General features: G+C 37.8%; 1 protein-coding gene across 1 annotated transcript in view; it reads right to left on the minus strand.

Moving 5' to 3' along the window:
• Window positions 1-20410, minus strand: part of LOC137607386 (CMP-N-acetylneuraminate-beta-galactosamide-alpha-2,3-sialyltransferase 1-like) — a 51590-nt gene extending 31180 nt beyond the window's left edge. Inside the window, exon 1 of the mRNA XM_068333107.1 lies at window positions 20319-20410. The gene's annotated coding sequence lies outside the window, so the exon portion shown is untranslated. The remainder of the gene's footprint in view (window positions 1-20318) is intronic.
• Window positions 20411-21425: the final 1015 nt, after the last annotated feature.

A 21425-nucleotide genomic window follows, 5' to 3' on the forward strand; every position in this document is an offset into this window, starting at 1 on the left:
ATTCGCCTTAGTTCCATCACAGCAGCAGTGCTGAGATCAGCAAATGAGAATACATTACTGTCTGTTAGTAAATCAGTCGGGGTCTGATGATCACTGAATTAAAATATAATAGGGCTTTTTTCATTGACATGACGTACCATCGCATGATTAAATATAAGCTCTACAAATCACGTTGGATTGAGGTAGAAGCTAACATCCGCTTATTGGCTAACAGCAAAACAATGTTTCATCATTTTTTTTTCAAATTGCGAGTGCTAATTATCATATGTATTATCATATATATTGTTTATGCTATTGATAAATATGTACACAGGAAGAACATGCGAACTCCACACAGAGTGGGACTCGAACCCGGAACCACCGTTCTGCGACAGCGCTACCCAGTGCGCCACCCCATGTAAGTTAAACACATATGATTTGAAGTTATTTACTTCAACCACTCCTCTCTCCTGATGGAATTAGTTTGCAGATGACACCAGGCTCTTCACATAAAAGAAAATAGGTCAGTGGGACTCATTAAACCTGGATGTCAAAAAGCTTTCTTTCCAATTTTTTTATAATAGACAAATTTAAACCTATTTACTCAGCTGCCAACAATACTTTTTAGAAATTTCATTCTTTTTTTTTTTCAGGTTTGTGATCACATCCACAACAGTATTCAGACATCTTTTCATATTGTAATATATTAGTGGATTGTCTTGTCCAATGTCATCTTAGATTGGTCAACAATTGAGATTGGGATTATCCTCTCTGTTTGATGCCCCCATTTTCCCTGTGCACCAATCAATTTCCTGTTTGCTAAGTGCCATGGTGGCACAGAGGGTAGCGCTGTCACTTCACAGCAAGAACGTTCCAAGTTTAATTACTTTCTGTGTGGAATTTGATGTTCTGCCCATATCTGTGGGCATTCCCTCCTGGTTTTCCGGCTTCCTCCAAACTCCAGTAACATACAATTTAGGTGACTTGGTCACTCCAAATTAATTGTAGGTGTGAGTGTGCATGTGAGTGATTGTTTGTCTTTCATGTTCCCTTGCTGATGTGTCTGGGTTGTACCCCGCCTCTCACCTGTATTCAGCTGGGTAAGCCTCCAGCATCACTCGTCACCCGCACAGTGGAACAACGGCTGAAAACGAGGCGATTACAGTAGTTTTTCACTGAAATTTTTTTATTTAATTTTAACCCATATATGGCCATAACTTGACACAATTAAGGCAATATTTGTTTTGTAACTTTTACATTTTTTTTTTTTGAGAGACAAACAGCAATGTGTTTGTTGTTGTTTGTCATTTGGTGGAATTTACAATTTATCCTTGTGTCTCTCTTAATCAACTGCTATATATTAATTATGTATTTATTTTGCGATTTACTTCCATTAATATTAATACCCTAAACTATAAAATGCAGTGTTTGCCTGACTACACTGGCAGTAAGTTGTTTCCCTTATTCCTAACCGCCTGCAAGGATGTAACAACATGCTTCTCTACAAAATCTAGACAACAATGTGATTTTCTGCAGTAACTGTTTTATTATTTGTTGAGCTGTAATTGTTATGCACCACTGTAACTGACTATAAATAACAAAACTATTTTCTGTTAGCAATTTACTCAATTCTTTAAAACAATTTCCTGCAAAGTCTGATTAAAGAAATTCAAAAAGCTGAGGCACATGGAGAATGTAGAAACAAAACACTAGAACATTTATTACCACTGCTACACCTGTTGCATTTTTTATTAGTAATTAGGCGTCTGTTTCCACTACCTAAAGGTCATGCTTGGTAATACCATTCTTTCATTCACTGTCAAATACCTGCTTCATCCGCTATTGCAGGTCATGGGGAGCTAGAGCCTATCCCAGCTGACTGGGGCCGTGAGGCAAGGTACACTCCGGGCGCGACGCCAGTGCACCTCAGAGCCATACGCAAAAAGACAACCATGCAGGCACACACTCAGACGTATGGGCAATTTGGTACAAGCAATTCACTTAAGTTGCATGTTTTTGGGGGTGGGAGAAAGCCAGAAAACCTGCAAAACATCCATCTCCGCACAGAGCGACATGTAAACCCAGAACCGCCTTGCTGTGCGGCGACAGCGCTACCAACTGCGCCACTGTGCCGACCCACCAGGGATTATTAAAGGATATAATTTTGCATTCAGGGGACAAACCTTCAACCAGTGGAAGTGTTTTCAAAATTCCCCAAAAAATTAATTTAGACTCGACTTTAAGCAATGTGGAATCTGAACTGCAGAACTGTCAGACTACAGTTAACTGCATATAAACTGTAAATGAATTATGCAAACCATGTTTTATCTGATTTACATGAAGCACAGCTGGATGTGAATTGATCAGTCTAGTGTAGCTCATCCCTGTGAAGTAATGTCTGAAGAAACTGCAGCTGAATTTGAAGTAATGGTTCATGAAATGTTTATATTTCTTAGTGGAAAGTCAATGAGAAGACAAAAGAGTTTCAAAATGACTGAAGACAACCATCACATTGCTGACTTACAGTCTTATCTTGTTCTTTACAGAACAGCATAATGAATCTTTCTAATGTACTAATTTGCCTAATTTTATGGGTTTTACTGCTTTCACTAAAACTTTTTTTTATCGAGACAATTTTTTACAGTCTCTACCTAAATCTGTTTGAAATGAGGAGAGACTGGGGATTGAAGTAAATAAGAATGTTTATTACATAAAACAATGTAATACAGTAATAAGCATGTTAGGAAAAAGAAGTTTGGCGCTCTAGCTCTTCAGGAAGATTGAGATCAGTCCTGAATGTTATTGAGACACCCCCACCACCTTGAGCCTGGTGGTGCTGATGATCTAAGGGAACCTGAAGAATGATTAACATGGTTAATTCTTAAAGACTGGGAGGCGATGAGGAGATGGAAATAGCAGCATGAAAGGTTTGGAAGAATGGAGCGAGTCCTTTTTAAAAAGAGAACAGTGAAATTACGGACTTAACAATAAAGGTGCGACGATTGCATAGGTATGACGTACCAATATTAAGGTATAGTCTTCTCAACTGAACTTCCTCTAGAGCTCCATGTGTGTCTGTTTCTGTAAGCTACTTTGACAAAATAAACGTAAAATGTCTTTAACAACATTGTAAATATTACTTCAGCTAAACTACATTATGTGTATATCTCCTTACGTATGAGCAGAGTCCATAAACACAATTTGATTTTTTTGGGGCCTCTCATTTTAAGAGCTATTGACTGCTGCTGATACTCGCTTGTTCTGACATTACCAATCTAACACACCGATTAGAATATTTAATTAGTTGAATGCTTTATTGTTGATTATGTGCATACCGAATGTCAGCATGACATGTTTTTACCTTTGTAAGGGTTTAATCTGAAAGTGGTCTGGTGTTAATTTGCAGTTTAATATTCATTGTGTAGTGTGTGGACCATGGTTTAATGGAAAGTAACAAAACAAACCAGTGGACAATTAATTTACTGCAAACAAGTTAGTCACTTCAATTGCTTTTTTAATTGCTCTGGTTCTAAAACAAATAACATAAACAGTTCCTTTGTATAAGGAGAATAAATGCAGCTACACCTAAACAACAGTATCATTAATTCATGAAATGAGCATAATCTTAATTAAGATATCAACAATGATTTGAGAGTAAAACATTAGGGAAAGCTATTTTTGAAAATGACATGCAGACGTGCAAAATAAAATAAACCACTTTTTAAATTTTTTTTTTTTACACAAAGTCTTAAATTCCTCATTGAAAGACTCAGTGTTCCCCATTTGTCCTTAGTCTGTTTTGTGGATGATCTGTTGGAATAATTCTTTCATGCATTCCAATAACAGATCTGACAACATTGCTGTTCATTCATTTCATTCATTTTCTGCCGCTTCATCCGCCGTAGCGGGTCATGGGGAGCTGGAGCCTATCTCAGCCGGCACATGGCGTGAGGCGGGGGACACTCTGGGTACGACGCCAGTGCACCGCGGAACATTGCTGTTGTTAAAGCTAATTATAAACAGCTCACCAATTATCTTGAGATGTTTGAAGTGAAAACAAAGACATTGTTCAGTCACCATGAAGCCTCAGTATGATCTGAAAGTGACAATGTCACTGCTCGATACCTAAGAAGAACATTAAATTCTTAAGAAATACTTCCTCTAAAGAATGAAGTGCAGACTGTATTAAGGGGAAGGTGTGGGACATTCTGCTGCTTATATTGATTCTGCAACACCACGACTGAGAGGACTTTCTAAAAACAACCACACATACAGTATGTGAAGACAATGTCAGTTGATTTCTATACAGTGAATCTGCTGTTATATCTCAGAAGGTATGATGCCTCCACAGAGACAAATTCAGAGAAAGAATTCATTACACCATTGACGATCAGGCACCTGTACAGTTTTAAAATGTGATTGACATCTTGCCACATGGATAAATGATCCCCACATAGCATTCCTGAAGCTATACTTGTTCTCATCATGTTGAATCCTGTAACTGTGGTTACATCAGTGTCTTTCAGGTGTCAGCACAACCAACTCAAATCAGTGACATAAAAGATAAATGAGAAATAACAGGATTATGGCTTGGGGTGGTCCCTGGAATGATACCAGCCACAGCCCGTGGTCAGGTTGTCAGAATGCTGTAATTCAGAATGCTGCAGGGGGCATCCACATGCCCCGCCGACGACTTTCCCCCCTACATCGCAGCAAGCATGCTCAAAGAAAGAAGATCCCTGCAGTGTTATAATCATCTACATGGAAGGAAAAGTGTGGATCAGCTGGGCAATGACACTGTCCACATGAGCCTGGAAGGCAAAGTGAAGGGTCTCAGGAGGGGTCTGGGATGGTCCTGGAGAAACATGCTGTTGCTCTACAGTCGCTGAATGGATTTAGATAGACACAAAAAAAAATCAATGTTAACCAGATAAAGAAAAGACTCTGGCTGCAATATTATTTAAATGTCTTTATCTAAGTAATTTAATTAGAGAAAGGATTCCAAAACACACTCAGACATGAATACAAGAGACCTCAGTCAGGGTGGTGCTATGATAGACAAGAGGAAATATACCTGGTAAAACCATACTTTAACTGGTTTATCATTTTAGACTTTTAAAGAAATTACCTGATCCAATTAGAAAGCTACACATTTAAAACTAAAATGATTACATGGAGTCTTGCTAATTCACTGTATTTGTATGATGGAGGACTCCATACATCCAGCTGGCACACAGTGAATGAAGTGAAGAACTAAAAAATGAATCCATAATGAAAGTTGTTGTCCTACATAAAATATCTTTCTCTGCCAAGCAAGGGTTGGAAAAGGTTATGGTACCCTTTGTTTGGTTTGTTGGTATTTTTGTTTGTTAGTGGGATATTGGGAATCAATTAGCCTTTTCTGAGGCAAAGGCAGATTCTGGGCAAGAGATCAGGTGATTAGATTTTGCACTTATCTGGGAAATGGTATTTTTATTATAGCTGATGCCAAGAGTTTCTCCTACTCCATCCCTGCCTGAGTTAATGTAAAGATGATGTTTTTCATGCAATCACAGTATGTGAGGGACACCAAAAGAAATGTCATTGTCATACCAAGCTAATCAGAGGCAGAGTGGACCCGATCAAAATATTACTGGTCCAGTACATCCGCAGTGGATAAACTATCTTTTAAGAGGCGTCAAAGAAATACCAAAATAATACTTCACATTATATTTACTTTTTAACTTTATTCAGTCAGAGCTAACCCACATGAGCACATCAGTTATGACAGGCCATGTGTTAGTCATAGAGTTTGGGTTAGGGGTTAGGAGTTAAGGTTGAGGTTAAGGGTAATGGTTAGAGAAATAAAAAAACCCTCTAAATTTTTTTTTCATCTGTTTTTCACAGTGAGTTGTGTGAAGAACTCCACATATCTGTGGAGACATTTGTCCAAAAGAGTTCATTAAAAACCACAATGCAATAACTGATAATATATGCTGCCCTCTGTGTGGACTCACTGCTAAACAACAAAAAGTTTCATGTCTGCAGCAATATTTTTGTACCATCCAGTTGTTCGACCACTGTGAGACGTTCAGGCTGACGCTTAATTTCCTGTTGCCAACTTCAAAATAATATCATAATTTCCCCAGCTTTGTTATTCTCAGTAAAGTCATCAGGCACCAGCACAAGAGTCTCAGATGCCACGGGGGATTAAGCTTGTTGCTGTTTAATGCAGTGTGTACAGAGTACTGTAAGTGCTGGCTCAGAAAACTTTCAATGGACGATTTTAAATAAAGCCAGCAGAATTTCAATGCAAAAAAAAAAGACAGTCCAACATTAATTATTGTTGTTATTTTGTCTATGTTCAAGATTGAAAGTGGAGCTGTAGGAGCCCTCTGCAAAGCAGGGATACAGTCATTTGAAAAAGTACGGACACATCATTATAAAATCTGTTCTTTATTAAGAATTGTTGGCAAACCAATGTCGATTCTTTCTTTTTTGCTGGTTAAATCCTTTTTTTTTTTTGGCCAAGCAATATTTGTGAGGGTGTCATATTTTTTGTTTGAGGAGTAAAACAATGTTACTTTTTGTTGTTTAATTGTGATTATATCACAATAAAACAGAAATAAATAAAAACAAGATTGGACATTGACATGCCAAAATTTATTTAAAAAAAGAGCTGATTGTTTGATTAGGTGTCCTAACTTTTTCACGACTGTGTGTCATCATTGTTTTCAGAGGAGTTCTCGGAGGTGAAGGCAATGCAGCATTTTGGAAGCGTTTTCCCCTTGGAGACAATTTTCTATTTTTTCATGTCCTCAAAATGCACCTGCTATGAACAACTATCCATCCATCCATTTTCAACCTTTTCATCCGCCTCAGTGGGTCGCGGGGAGCTCAAACCTATCCCAGCCGACAGCGAAGCCATACATAGACAGACAAACACGTACACACACACACACACACACACACACACACACACACACACACACACACACACACACACACACACACACACACACACACACACACACACACACACACACACAAACACACTGTTTATAGTTTCCTCTGAATTTGACATTCCAATGTAGAAATATTACATTATGATTAATATGTCAATAATATTATATTATGTTTTTATATTGTATTATGTTTTTATTTTTATTTTTTATATATTCAAATTTATATTCAATGCGCATTATGCATTATTTGATAGAAGAATGGTGGTACCTCAACCGTATTAATGAAGAGTCTGGCATTTTCATAGAGAGGATATTTCACAATGACTGATTTTATTGAAACCTCACCTACATTTAATTTTTTTGAGTCTACAGGGAGCTGATGTGACACTTCACACACATTTTGATGTCTCTCTTGAACTAGACGATCAGGACGAGCTGACATTTTCAAGACCAGGCATCTAAATGTTGCATGTACTTAACACTAGTGTGCTTTTTACATACTTGTGTCTGTCTCTTAAACAGCAAAGTTACTTTGTCTAACAAAATTATTCATGACGAACAGCGGAGTTCTTCCTGTGGCTTGGTACGTACTGAGCAGTACTCTAACCTTTACAGAGATGTCCTGGATTCTCTGCTCTGTGTCAGATCACTCTATTTGGGTGGAAGATTTTTACAAATAATATTATTTCTCTGTCAATTTTTGAATTTAATCTAGTAATTGACATTGGAATGGAGGAAATTGTCTATAAATGTTAATCAAAATCTGTAACTGAATACAAAATAAATTTTAAAATAGGCTGGCAGTCAATTTTGAAATCACTACTGCCCAAACCACAAACAAACTAGGAAATAGATGTATAAACAATGTGTCTGTCTATTATTTATAATAATAGTGTTTATTTCAGTTTTATCGAAAAAGTATATTTCCATTATATTAGCTCTGCTTTGCTTCCTCCCCCTATGCACCACATTCTCATTCTCAATAATGACACACCTTGGACAGGCTGTAATTTGGTCTGTGAAATGGTCTGTGGTTCCATGTCTCCAGTGATCAAACGGTCACTGCTGCCTGGCATTTCACGGAAATGGATTCTGTAGCTTTTGCGTAATTAGGGAAAATGCTGTGACACTGTTAGTGAAAAGACACAACTGGATCAGCACCACATTTGGTCCTCCATTATTCTCCCCATATTTCCACCATTTTTGTTTGTAAAAATCCACATTTTATTTTTGTATAAACCTGCTAACCAACCATCCAACCAAACAACCAACCAACCAACCAACCAACCAACGAATCACCTTTTTAAAATACAAAAAAACAGATTGTTGTTTTTTAAAATGTCTGATTAAATGATCAAAATGTTAAATCTATAAAACCAGATCCACTGCACAAATCAGGGTTTTGGAATTTCTAACTGATAATTGATCTTTGGAACCAATTAAAAGCATGGATGAATCTGAAAATAATTCACTATTCATTTTTATTTGATCCTTTCATTTATTATCCCAAGTGTTGGAAGTGTTGTGTGTTGTGTGAAGGAATTTTCTGCAGCTACTTGCATCTCCGTGGTCAGGAAAGTTGCAACCGATGGAATTGCCATCAGTTGCAACTGAATTTAAGTAGAGAGAACCTGTCCTCGCAAGGGATAGCCAAACTTAAAAAATAATTTATTTTCAAATCTGCCTTTATTGGATAGTAAAGCTGAAAGAATGTGACAGGACACAGGGAGAAAGAGTATTATGAACGCTCCATGAGTGTCAATCACAACCACAGCCAAAAACAAGGTCTTGGGATACTTGCTTGTACCACTGGGCTGTGCATCAATCTGCTGGTGGCACTGAATGCCATAGAAAATGTCATTAACCTTCATCCTCAGTGGAAAATTGATTTTGTGCCAATCTATGCAGATGTGGATGCAATTCACTGTAAAATAAACCTTGACTTCCAAGTTACACAACAAGAAAAGTCAGGGAACCACTTGATCAGTTGTTTGCCTATTAAGCACATGCATTTCTCTACCAAATAGAATTGAAATCCAGAGCATTGTAGTTAAGATATTTCAACAGGGTCCAAGTCCATGGACTAATAGACATTGCCATCTCAAGGACCTCACTGCTAACCTATTAAAAACATAATTTCCCCATGTAAAGTAGTCGGTAGTTTGTGCGTCATTTTCGGTTCTGAATGACAACAAAATGACACAGTAGTAGACATAGTGGTTTTTGATTCATTTTTTAAATTGATGTTATAGCCAGTTGCTCTCCATATGGCCAATGTTTAATAGATTCTGAAGTTAAGAATTGCTGCTTTGGCCTGACTAATGGGGGTGCATCACATTATGGCAAGTATGACCTTAGAATTTTGTAAAAGCTTAGTCTAATCCAAAAACGTAGTTTATTCATTATTTATTCTTATTTTAATTTGTCTCTGTGTTGTGACTGGAGCAGCTACTATTTTACATAAAACATTCACAGTATCACAGTATTGAACCAAAAAAGAACATTTATGGGAATTTTAGCCTTTGGTGTTGATCTTATCCCCTGAAGATGACACTTTTAATATTTAGCAGGAAATACATTCTTTAAAATTACCTTTTGTGGCCTCTACCTTGAATGCAATAGCTTTAGCTCATATAACCTGAGTAAATGTAACCCTCAGTGTACTCTAAATACGTCAGCTGCTTTTAGGGTGCTCCAAAGTTTTGAGGATGGAGGCCCTTTGAGGATCGTTTGCTTCCCCTCTCACTTCCACTCATATTAAGTTTTAAAACACCTTCATAAGGGCTCTGAAATACTTTTTAAATCTACTGTCTACTCTTTGTTTATATGGATCACAACTCTGAGCTTCTCAGTAATGCATGCTGATGTATAGTAGTCTGGAATAATGTGTCCTCATAAAATATTAACCACTCTGATGTATGCTGTGGCTTCTTGTCATGAATCAGGCTAAAAACAACAATTCAGTTCGATTGGGTTTAGGACACATCTTCAACACCACCTTAAATCACTCCAATGTGAAGTCTTGTACATCTGTACCACTAACCAATAAGTAGTCATGGGCAACAGGGAGCATTTGATCACGGTCCTTTATTTGCATTAATTCCCCTTGCATGTGAAAATGCAGGATAGATGCACTATTACCGTTAAGGTCATATTGCCAGTGGGAACAGAATATTTTGATTGCTGTGCAGTCTGCATTCATGAGAACACATAGACATAGTTCAGAGTTCTTTCCACATAAATGGATTCATAAGCAACCGTGTGACTTCAGCTGATATCAGTTGTAATGAGCTTGAATCTTGGTAACTATTTGTCTCTTGCTGTCTCCTCTTTTGTAATGATCACAGCTGATAGGCATATCTTTTCTTTTTTTTTTACGCATTTAAAAATGAATGAGCTTGTAAATTAAACAACAAACACCCTCCACAATTATTTCTATTTTACGCATTGCTTGGAAATTAAAAGATTGTTATAAAAAGTCACGGCAAATATAATACTTTGGAAAATAAAATATCATATCACGAATTTGTTTTTAAATATTTTTATGGGTGTAGTTGGTAGAACATTTAATGCCAATTAAGGGTTAGGGAAAAGATGGAGAGGTGCTTTGTTTTGATGTCTCACTGACTTGAGATGGGTGGATTACTGCAGAATTGTTTGTCTATACGCCTGATAAAGGCAATAAAAGAAAATTAATTCCAATCTGTAGAGAATGAAGTGACATGCTCAGGGTGGGTACCTGGAATCACTGTCTACTGACGATAAGGACAACTCAATAATGGTAGTATTACCCTTTAAGCTGATTACCAGCTCATGTGAGGTGTCAGAGCCTAATCAGACAAAGAGATGCTGTTTACTTTGATGATGATAAAGTTGTGAAGGAACTCTATTTTTTTTTAACATTCTTTAACATTCGGGTCAAATAGAGGAGCTATCTCTTTCACATTCTTCAGTCTAGGTACCAGTCTGTAGCTGGGCTAAAAGCAGCATGACCAGTATAGATCAATGTACATATGCAATCAATCCAAAGGAAAGTTACATGCATTTTAAGACACAAATGAGTGAAATCAGTCTTACTGGAAAGTTTAGTGGATGACGCCAACATAACATGAAATGAAAGGTGGAGAAACTCAGCTCGCAGTCTCAATGTTTATATAGTATATAGTACTCAAATATGCCAAATATCAAGAAAAATAAGGTAATATAATATCATTATAAATGCAGTGATGATAAGTGTGTGGTGTGTAAATTACAGCTTTACGTTGTTGTCGAATGAATAACACAGTTATTACTGGAGAAAATTCAGAAATATAAAGAAGGTAGATAAGAGTGTATCCTGTCAGTATTTACTCATATTATATTTCTGTACTCAGAACGCAATATATTTCAAGAACGTTAATTGATGTTCAGAACCTAAAAGAACTCCAATAAATGATTACCTCATTCTACAACACCTTCAGGTAACCATTGCTCAGAAATGTTCACCCAACAGTCTTCCTTCTGGCGCCTTGCTCTCACGTCGTGGATATGACGTCACGGTCCGCCATATCCGATCAGAGTGTTTGGAGCTGCTCAGACTGAAGACGCCTCTGTCCATATCTGACACAAAACTACCTCCCGAATATGGTTTCAGTCCTTGCAGCAAATATCGGATATCATGTGGTACGGGACTGTTCAGACTACAAATGATATATGCAATGGGCTAAATCTTGATGGGCTAAAAATCGGATATAGGTGACTAGTCTGAAGGCCTCTATGAAAGAATGAAATGTATGTGTGTCACGTGCTGCTCTTTAGTCCAATCAACATTAAGCAAAAAGCCAGAGACACTGATAAAAATTTGATCTCTTTAAACATCACGAAACTTTAATTTCTTCAAAGTAATTTTTATGACAACACTTTATCTCATCATTGATTTTCATCCAAAAGCAGACACAAATATAATCCTGCTCTGCAACGATTCACCAGCAGGATCCACTGAGAGCAACACAGGGATGTAAGAGCGAAAGGTTTGTGTGTGAATTCTCTAAATTGTGCATTTGACTCCTAGTTAATACACATTTAGCTACTAGTAAAGTTGAAGTCTAGTCGCACAATATGTTTGAATGGCAAGAATGAAATGAGCAAACAGATAGACAGCTTTGCTAATTGCTGATAATAATAATTTGATGTTATAAATGCCAGTTGATGTGAACAATGCTTTGTTGGGGAAAACTACAGGTAACAGCTGTCATAACTGATGACATCAGCAAACACCATTAAAATCAACAATTTGCTGGAGGTTCTTGAGATGCAATTTCCTTCATAATTTTGTGAGTGCTGTTTAAAATCTACCATTTGCAGCTTGAAATTTCCAAAAAATTACCTAGATACAGTTGTCGGGCTTCTATTATTTCATGAAGCTGCTTGTTTGACAGCATATTAAAAAATGAATGGAACATGGACAAAGACAAGGACAGACACTAATCATCCTACACAGATCAGGGTGAATGACCCCGGTCCAATGTGTCATCTGTAGACATTTCAATGCCTCCTAATCAACCTCATGGACACAGTCATGGAAACCTGAATGAATGGATGAATAAACAAATGAATAACTAGAATTAAATGATTAGAAGCCCACAACATTTGTTTTAATGAAGTGAGACAACATTCTATAACTGAACTGATAATCATACAGCTACACCACTCATCCAATTTGTGTCTCCAGTAAAAACTGATAACTACCTCGACAGTTATTCAATGTAAAATGCAAGCACAAAATATTTATCTCCATCTAAGGTATGTTTTTATGGAGTGCAAAGCTAACTTTTAAGACTTTATATATGGAAAAAAATAAGTTGGAAATCTGTTCCAATCTGTTTTTGAGTTACATCTTTGGAATCCTCATCTGAGACAAATCCCACACACAGAATGAGCCTAAATTCAAGTTGTATCCATGGAAACAAAAAATAAAATGAGAGAAATCCCTAAATAGCAAAAGGCAAAAGTTTAATATTTGGTCCTTCTGTGGAGAAATGTTTGCAGAGAAATACTGAATATGGAAATAGATCCACTCCGGAAATGAAACCAACCACCAGAGCGGCATATGGCGAAGTTGCAACCATGGAAGTGGGAAAAACTAACATGAAGAAAGTCATAAAAAGGCACTAATTCCTGATATCATCAGTCTGTGGAAACTTAATGTTACAAAGAAATATTAAATAATATGTGAATTGAGATGTGATAGACCAATCTAATTCTTTCTTATATCTCTCTCCTCCTTTCCCTTCAGTAATTAGGAGTAGCAAACTCCAGTCCATTAACCCATCAGTAACAGTAAATGACACTGGTTTGCTTTTGGTGTTATGGTGTTTCATTACACACCAAGGCTGTATAGCTCTGGTCAGGAGAGAATTGAGAATTGATGGCCAGAATACCAAGGAACTTTGGAGAAAAATCTGCTACCCTCTAGAACAAAAACATAACAATGAACTGAAAGAAGAAAACCATTTTTCAACTGGACAACAAAACAAAGCAGACAGCCAACTGAACTACCAGCTGAGCCTGAGAAAGATCTTTATCCACTGTTTTTACTTTTGTACACACAGGGGATCGACCTCAGGCACAACGAGAAGGCTCTTCGGGTCCGATCAGAGGAAGGGGACGAATCCAAGATTTCGATGCAGCAATGTAATCCAAAAGGTCACAGCTGTTATGAAAGTAATAAGTTCAGGGCGTGCATCATGCAGGAATGAAAATTCCTGTGTGGTTTCATTTTTGCTAAACTGTCAAAAATTAGCCTCCTCTCAGTTTTACCTCTTGCTAATCAGCATGAATGAAATCCAGTTTGATTTAATAGGTTTTCATTTGATCCTTCAAGGCAATAAAAATTTTGAAATTAGAGTCTGTGGACTTCTGATATCCAGACGTCAGCCTGATTTACTTCCAACACTCGCTCCAGAATTACTGAACACAGTAATTATTCATAACAATTACAGAAGCCATCCACTGTGTATGTAGTGCTATGATGAAGACCTCCCCCCATTCTGGTGTATTCCAAAGACCTCCTGTGAAAGTTTACAAAACTAAACTGTGTGCAGGCTGATTATTCAGTCTGTGAAAACACACAAAAAAAGAGTATTTATGATTAATATTTATGTAAATGTAAAGTTTTTTTTGGAAACTTGTTTAAAGTGAATTGCCTTTGATTAAAAGAGAAAATGAATAAAATATGCAGCAATAAAGCAGCTATAACCATTGGGGTTTTTTTTTTTACCTGCGTGTTAAATCTATCCATCCATCCATCTAAAAGAGCTGGTTGTTAAAGACACAAAGATAAACATGCACTTAGCTGGCTTATTAAATTGTAACATAGGTGTATTTTGTCAGGATGTAAAAATGACAATTTGTTTTAGGATTTTAGAGGCTATTTAAAAGGCTTATACTGTACATTGCTAATATCACCAATGACCAACATAATCTATATACAGGTATGAAGATACAAACCTGTCCAAACCACTTAACTCTTTAAGAGTCCTAATTGCTCCACAATGTTCAGCGTATCAGCAGGTAATGAACACATTTCATTTTGATTAATATTAAATCTTTTTAAGATCGTTCTCAGGAAATGCATTGAACTGTTGGGCTCCGTCCACTAACCCTACGTTGTGATGAGGAGGAAAAATCAAACCAAGGACACTATAAGCTGTACATACATGTACATGTATACACATTATGTATAAATATTTATTCTTCTATCAGTTCTCTATTGCAATTTTTTTCTCTCTTCATTCTTAAATTCCTATTCTGAAATTATCTACGGTTTTTCTGAGGCAGTGTAACTAAAATGAAAAGCATAATCCCTTTTAGGCATCAATACAGTTCTGTGATTCTGATTGATGTACCAGGAGCTCCCTGAGATACTAACAACCCTGACTGACGGTCATAAAAAAACTCCGTATTGAATTTGCAAGTTCATGTTTTGAACCGCACACTACCTCTGACTTGTTCCCCTTTCTGTCACAACCCAAGCCGATCGGCACAACTCCACACGACTATCTCCAACTCAGCTCCTTCATCTGGACTTCACCATACTTAGAAGCAAATGTAAATTCCCAAAACACAGCTAATATCAATCCTCTCATGCCTCTTGACGCAAATAGCCTATGTTCAACATGTTCACGTTAAATTATTTTTGTATCTGGTAAACGGGTTTAGATTAGACCACATTTACATTTCTGGACCCCACACTCTTTTAATTAACGCAGTGAAGCCCTTTCTATAGCCCACTTCTGCCTGTATGAAAATTAAGCATACTTTATCATTATGTGGCTAAATGAGAAATTTGTCTTATTGCAGGTATTCTTAGTTCTCGGGCAGGCACGAGTAGTATTTATAGTTATCCTGCTCTTTACTGTATTACTGGATTGACCTCAGAAACAAAATTACAAGACTCTGGGAGTCCAGTCAATAAGTCTTCTTCACAGAATGGAGCCACTGTTTCCTATAGTATGATTAATTAATGAACTCTTATTAATGATGTGCAGTGCAGATTAGTGGAAGCAATGACGCTACTTTCAGGGATTACAGCACCCTGCTTATTATGATTAGTCTTGTTTTACGTCAGTAGCAACTTAATAATCACTCTTCTTTGCTGCTGCGCCGTCGTTAATGAAACATGGATTGGGAAGGAACGACATTACTCATCTCAGAGAAAAGTATTCTATATGTAAGCTGCATATGTAAACTGAAACTGCATGCTGCCAAAGCTCAAGGCTGAAAGACAACAGCCCCTGGAAAAACAAACTATGACAACAAATCACTCAGATCAAGATCGTCCTCCTACATTGCTACGTGGCGTTAAAACATTCTGCCTGGGGCTGGTTACACAACAGCTACAGTATAAAGCATTTCAAAACATTTCTGTCTGCCAATCAAGACATAGTATATTGTCTGAATTGTCTTCACTTTTTTAAATCTGCATTGTGGCCACAGAACAAAGGGGGTGGCACATTTGGGAATTAGAGTGAACTTTAAATGCTGGAGCAGAAACACAAAGCGTGCCTATTGACTTTGTAATATGAAAAGACAAAGATCTTTTGTCCTCCAGAGCACAGCCATGCCAAGTCACATTTCATCAGAGTGTTGAACACATGGGACGTACCTGTCTGGTGATTTTAAGGGCGAAACATAATGATTGACGTAGTCATCGAATAATTTCACAGATGCATGGGTGATTTTATCTCATGGGCGATTTTATCTCCCACAGCAGGGACACAACACAGATCTTTATCATGTTAGAATATTGCACTGCTCAGTTTACTCTGTGAGCTTCCAGTGAGTTTCCATTTCATTGTAGAAGGCAACTGCATTATGTTGTCATCCGGGCTGTTGCTGGACAGAAAGCTCCAGTGGGGTACAAGCCCCCATTACTCATTCCTCATTTTTTCTTAAATACCTGCTGACCGCCACTGCTGCACTGCAGCACTATGATTGAAAATGAAACTTTTTTTTATTTTTTTACAGGATATTCTATAAAGATCCTCAGCACATTTCTACTGAGTAAAGATTCATGCCTTCACATATAAAAAAAGCTCAAGAAATTATTTCTAACTTCTGCAATTTGCATAGAGAGTAATTCATAAAAGTACCTATAAAGCCGGGTAATGAGACTGACATGGGAAAAAAGGAGTCTGATTTTTCCACATTGTTTTCACACAACAAATCTCTTTCTAACACAAAGACAAATTTAAGAAAAAGGATTTTAAAAAAAGTGAAACAACCTTCAACGTTAACTTAAAATCATCTTTCACTCGAAAACTAAAAAGAAACCCACATATTAAGAGGTATAACTATTCATCATGGTTACTATATGTATAACAATTGGTAATGCAAGAATGGTAAGTTTGTGCCATGTGATCAGGACAAAACGAGCATCCTTTAAAAAGAAAGGAAAGGTTAAATTGATTTTTTGGAGCTTCGTCCTGATGCTGGCTTTAAGAGCATAGCTTAACTAAATACTGTAACATGAAAATAACCTTTTACAGCTGTTTCCTATCTTTTCTCTCTCCCTACAACTCTTTACCTATCTGTCTTCATCTAAGGTGCCATACTCACACAATGCCAAGGCCAACGATTTTGCTAGAAGCACCTGGAGAGTTGAAGGCTAGGAAATACGGTACACAGCTTTGACTGTCAGTTAGAGTGGCAAACATGTGAGAGCTGCCAGAGATAACTTCAAATTAACAATGGTCTTGTGTGTTATAATAATTAACCTTTCTTTCAAATACACCCACAGAACAGACCCATGTCAAGCCCACTCACCAAAATTTTTCCTCCTTACTGGAGACAAGCAAAGGACCTAAACAGCGTGTGAGCAAGTAATACTAATCCTGAGCAAAGTCTAATAGAATCAGTGCTTATGGATGGCTTACATATTGAATGGGCCGGTGTCTATTTGAACAAGAATGAAGGCATGCCTCTTGACAAGGTCAAAAATGCTGCAGGCCTGTCAGCACGAGAATAAAAGATTCAGAAGATGCTTTACATTGATGATGACATGTAGGCTGACGGTGCAATGCGGACAGTCACCCCAGGTGTGGCACAAAATGATTATGACAGTGAGATGACTGTTGATGGAGAATGGACTGGTTTGACAACAATGTGACGGAAGTCTAGAATGGTGAAAGTGTCCGTTAGAATGGGGAACAAAAAGACGAAAACTCCTGAGGATGCTCTGATGTGGAGATGCCGAAAAAAACGTCCGCTGCACAGTATAGACTACACAACAGAACACATCTGCTGAAGATTCTCTTTTTCTGCTACTCCAGAGACACCTGACAAACACATTTTCCAAAAAAAACAAAAACAAAAAAGATTTTAAAAAAAAGAAAAAAATCACAGATTAAACCTACCCAGTATTAAGACTAATTACAGGAGAGATGTTTGATCTCAACATCACTGATTGTGCCGTGGAAAGATTAAGACATCAATCATGAGATGGCTTTATTTGCCTCTATGAGGTCCATTTAAAATGATTTTATATACCGTATGTAACATATATATATATATATATATATATATATATATATATATATATATATATATATATATACACACACACACACACACTGTATATATATATTATATATACATATACATATACAGTATATATACAGTATATATATGTACACACGGTGTGCTCCCGCGCATCAACGCTCGCGACTTCACCTTAACCCGGATTTTTGGTAGGCTGTCACATGATACCGTATCCATCCAGAAGTGCGCTCCGTTCCATGAGTCTCGGACTTACGTGAGACACAAAAGTGCTTTAAACAGTCAATAAGAGTGTGGGAAAAGAAAAAAACAGACAGAAGTTGGTTTAACATCAGTATGGGAAGGGTCATAAACATTTAAATTACCGTAAATAATAAGTTTGTTGCTCTATCGCGGAATTTGTTAATTGTGTGTGGTTCCTGGAACGCATTACCCGCGAGGAACGAGGGCACACTGTATATAAAAAATAATTTTGAAAGGACCCCCATTCAAACTGATATATACAGTATATATATATATATATATATATATATATATATATATAATATTGTGTGTGTGTGTGTGTGTGTGTGTGTGATAACCTTAAGTGTTATGCACTTTCCACTTGTGCCTCACTTTAAGACTGCTGACGATTGTGAAGAAAAAAATGCAGGGATTTCTTGGAAAATTGCCAGTGTTGGTAAGTGGAAACAGAGGGCAAATTAAAAAGCCAGGAAGATGTCCCAGTGAAATACTGTGAAGCAACATGACAGTGAGGCCTAAACAAAAGAAACAATGAGCGAGACATTTTTATACATTCTGTACATGAATATTTCTGCTTTTGCCACCAGAGTCTCGGTCCCAGGCGTCTCTGGAAAGCCATGTACTTAAAGGGTCTGATTGGGTCCGTGGTGAGGTAAGGATTCTTCTCATGTCTGGAGTTGGGAGTCTGAATACCAGAGCTGAATGACTGATTACAGAAAAACCCACACTGACTTAACTTTGCCTTCACACCATGGCAGGTTAAGACTGGGGGATATACCTTGCAGGAAACCTCTTAAAACTGGGAGTTGAATTATTTGAAAAACTTGCAGAAACTTTGAATGAAATGTTAGGCATCCTTGTGGAAAACCATACTGTATGTTTATGTGGCGGGCTTTAAGACGTCTACATTTTCCTACTTGCAGCATGTCTTCATCTGGCTGGCAGCTGGGTGAGAGCTCCCATGATTTACAGCCCCTTGCTGCTTCTTCTATGCTCTATTGTTGAAAGGCTTTCCTTGCAGAGGACTAACACTGCTCTTTTAACTGTATATGCAGATGGGGAAACCTAAACTGAAAGACAACATTATCAGGATGATACCCATTTCCCTCAAAGTACCCCCCCTGTCTCTTAAATTCTAACAGATGGCAATTGCTTATGGCAATTTCCAGATGTAATTGGGTTCCATGATAATGGACGCCACCAAAGCTACCCATCTCCATCTCTGCCACCATCCTCTCTAAATACTGCAGCACGGTCCCCCAAGGTCATGCCATCCAATCTGATTGTAAGTGATGAGAAGCCAGATGAGCTAATTTATTCTACTTCGTTATTATTTATAATGGCGAGGAGAGGTTTCAGCAGAAAATTAACCAGCGGGCCACTGACACTTTCATTAGCAAATGAGTCGACATCTCATCGCAAAATACTCAACAGAGAGGCTCATTTCAAAAGTGGTAACCCATAAAACTGGAGTTTATGCACAACGGGATGTCACAACGATAAGGAGACACAGAGTGATTAATGTTTACAAGAAATTAAAAGGATTTCTGTCAGAGGAAATTGCTGTTTTTCTAAATGAGGTCGCTTCCAGGACCCCAGTCAAACACACCTACTGTATTGTGTGCAGCACAGATAGTGTATTCTGCACATCTGTTGTATATTCAACAGTTGCTTGAGTGGATGGCACAGTCTTTTGAAGTCAGACAGCTGCCCCCAACCACACAAACCAATCCACATAATAAACACCAGGCTGTCCTCAGAAAGAAGTTGCCTTTTTTCCCCAAACAGTACAGGCGATGTGTGAAAACATCACAAAAATTAAGATTAGACATAAACATGTACAAAACAAGGTCCTATAAGGTATGTTGATTTATTTAATAAATAGTAATCACTTAGGGTCCTTCTTATAAACATGCAGGTGTGATTTTTTTATTTGAATGTCCAGCACAACAAAAGATTTTGCCCTGACATGTATTTTTGAAGAAAAAAAGTTACTCTTGGTCAGCAGCACTTGAACATTTCTGTTTAAGGAAGCGAGAATAAAAAACCCACAATTACAATATAAGGTGATGGTCGTGTGGTCTGTGGGTAACGGCGTTGCGTTTCGACACTCACTTTCAGCCGAGCCGAATTTGCGCGTGGAGTCCCGTTTCTCTCCGTGCGGCAGCAGCTTCGCTGCGAACACAAAAGCCTGCAAATGAGCGCAGCCACAGCTTGAATGTTCCAATTTAAGGAGGAAAAACAGGCTCCAAACTGGCAGACACACTCCACTGCCTTCTTTAAAAGATCCAAAATACTGGTGGAGGTTTATTGCCCTTCTGGAACAAGCGCATCTGCGCGTCTTTCTGCGAAGACGGACGCGGATAGTTTCTCGCCTCTGCCGTTACTCGCTTGCAGCATGCGTTTTAAATCCTGAGCGCTGACCACGAGGGGCACAACACCGCTACGCCCCTCAGCATCCTCTCTCACACTCCCTCACGCCTGTTTTCTGTATTATTTTTTTTTCCTGCATGCGTGAAAAAGTCCTGATAGCCTTCAGCCTATTGCTGCAGGAATGAACAATAAGCACCTACACATTCTTGAACATTATTGTGGATCATCTCAAACTATCACATCCAGGTATATCGCTGGAATTACAATAGGCAGCTTCAACCTTTTATTGATAGGACTAACAGCCTCTACGCCCCTATTGATGTTCCATCAGTATGAGAATAAATTGTTAAACTGGTACATCTTTGATCCATATTATGAGGATTTCTCTTATAAATGAACTAACGAGATCGTTCCCAATCTGTGCAACATACTAATAGGATAACAGAGGTGAGCAGTGGCTTAACTGCAGCCAGTCGACGTTAAAGTTCACTCAAACATTATAGCCCCAGGCCTGTAGATACCTGTTGGTCAGAGTTATGCCCTTATTGGCAAAGAGACTGCTTGTCTTCCCCCCCTGGGGCCACTTAAAAGTATTTATTGCCTTGAAAAAAAAAAGTGTTTGCTTTATGAAACTGGAAACATTTACACCAGATCCTCAAAGCGGCTGATTTAACAGTCTACAATTGAATATTTCTCTCCAGTTGTTTGAAACAGCTTCATAGGGACAAAGAAATAAGTTCAATTTATCTTGGGTTAATGACTGAAGGTGACTGAATCATCTCTTTAAAGGAAAAATAACATGGTGAATGGGAAGTTTTCCAACAGGAAAACACACCTACAGCTAAAGAT

Source organism: Antennarius striatus, chromosome 14 (assembly GCF_040054535.1).
Source record: "Antennarius striatus isolate MH-2024 chromosome 14, ASM4005453v1, whole genome shotgun sequence".
Taxonomy (NCBI): Eukaryota; Metazoa; Chordata; class Actinopteri; order Lophiiformes; family Antennariidae; genus Antennarius; species Antennarius striatus.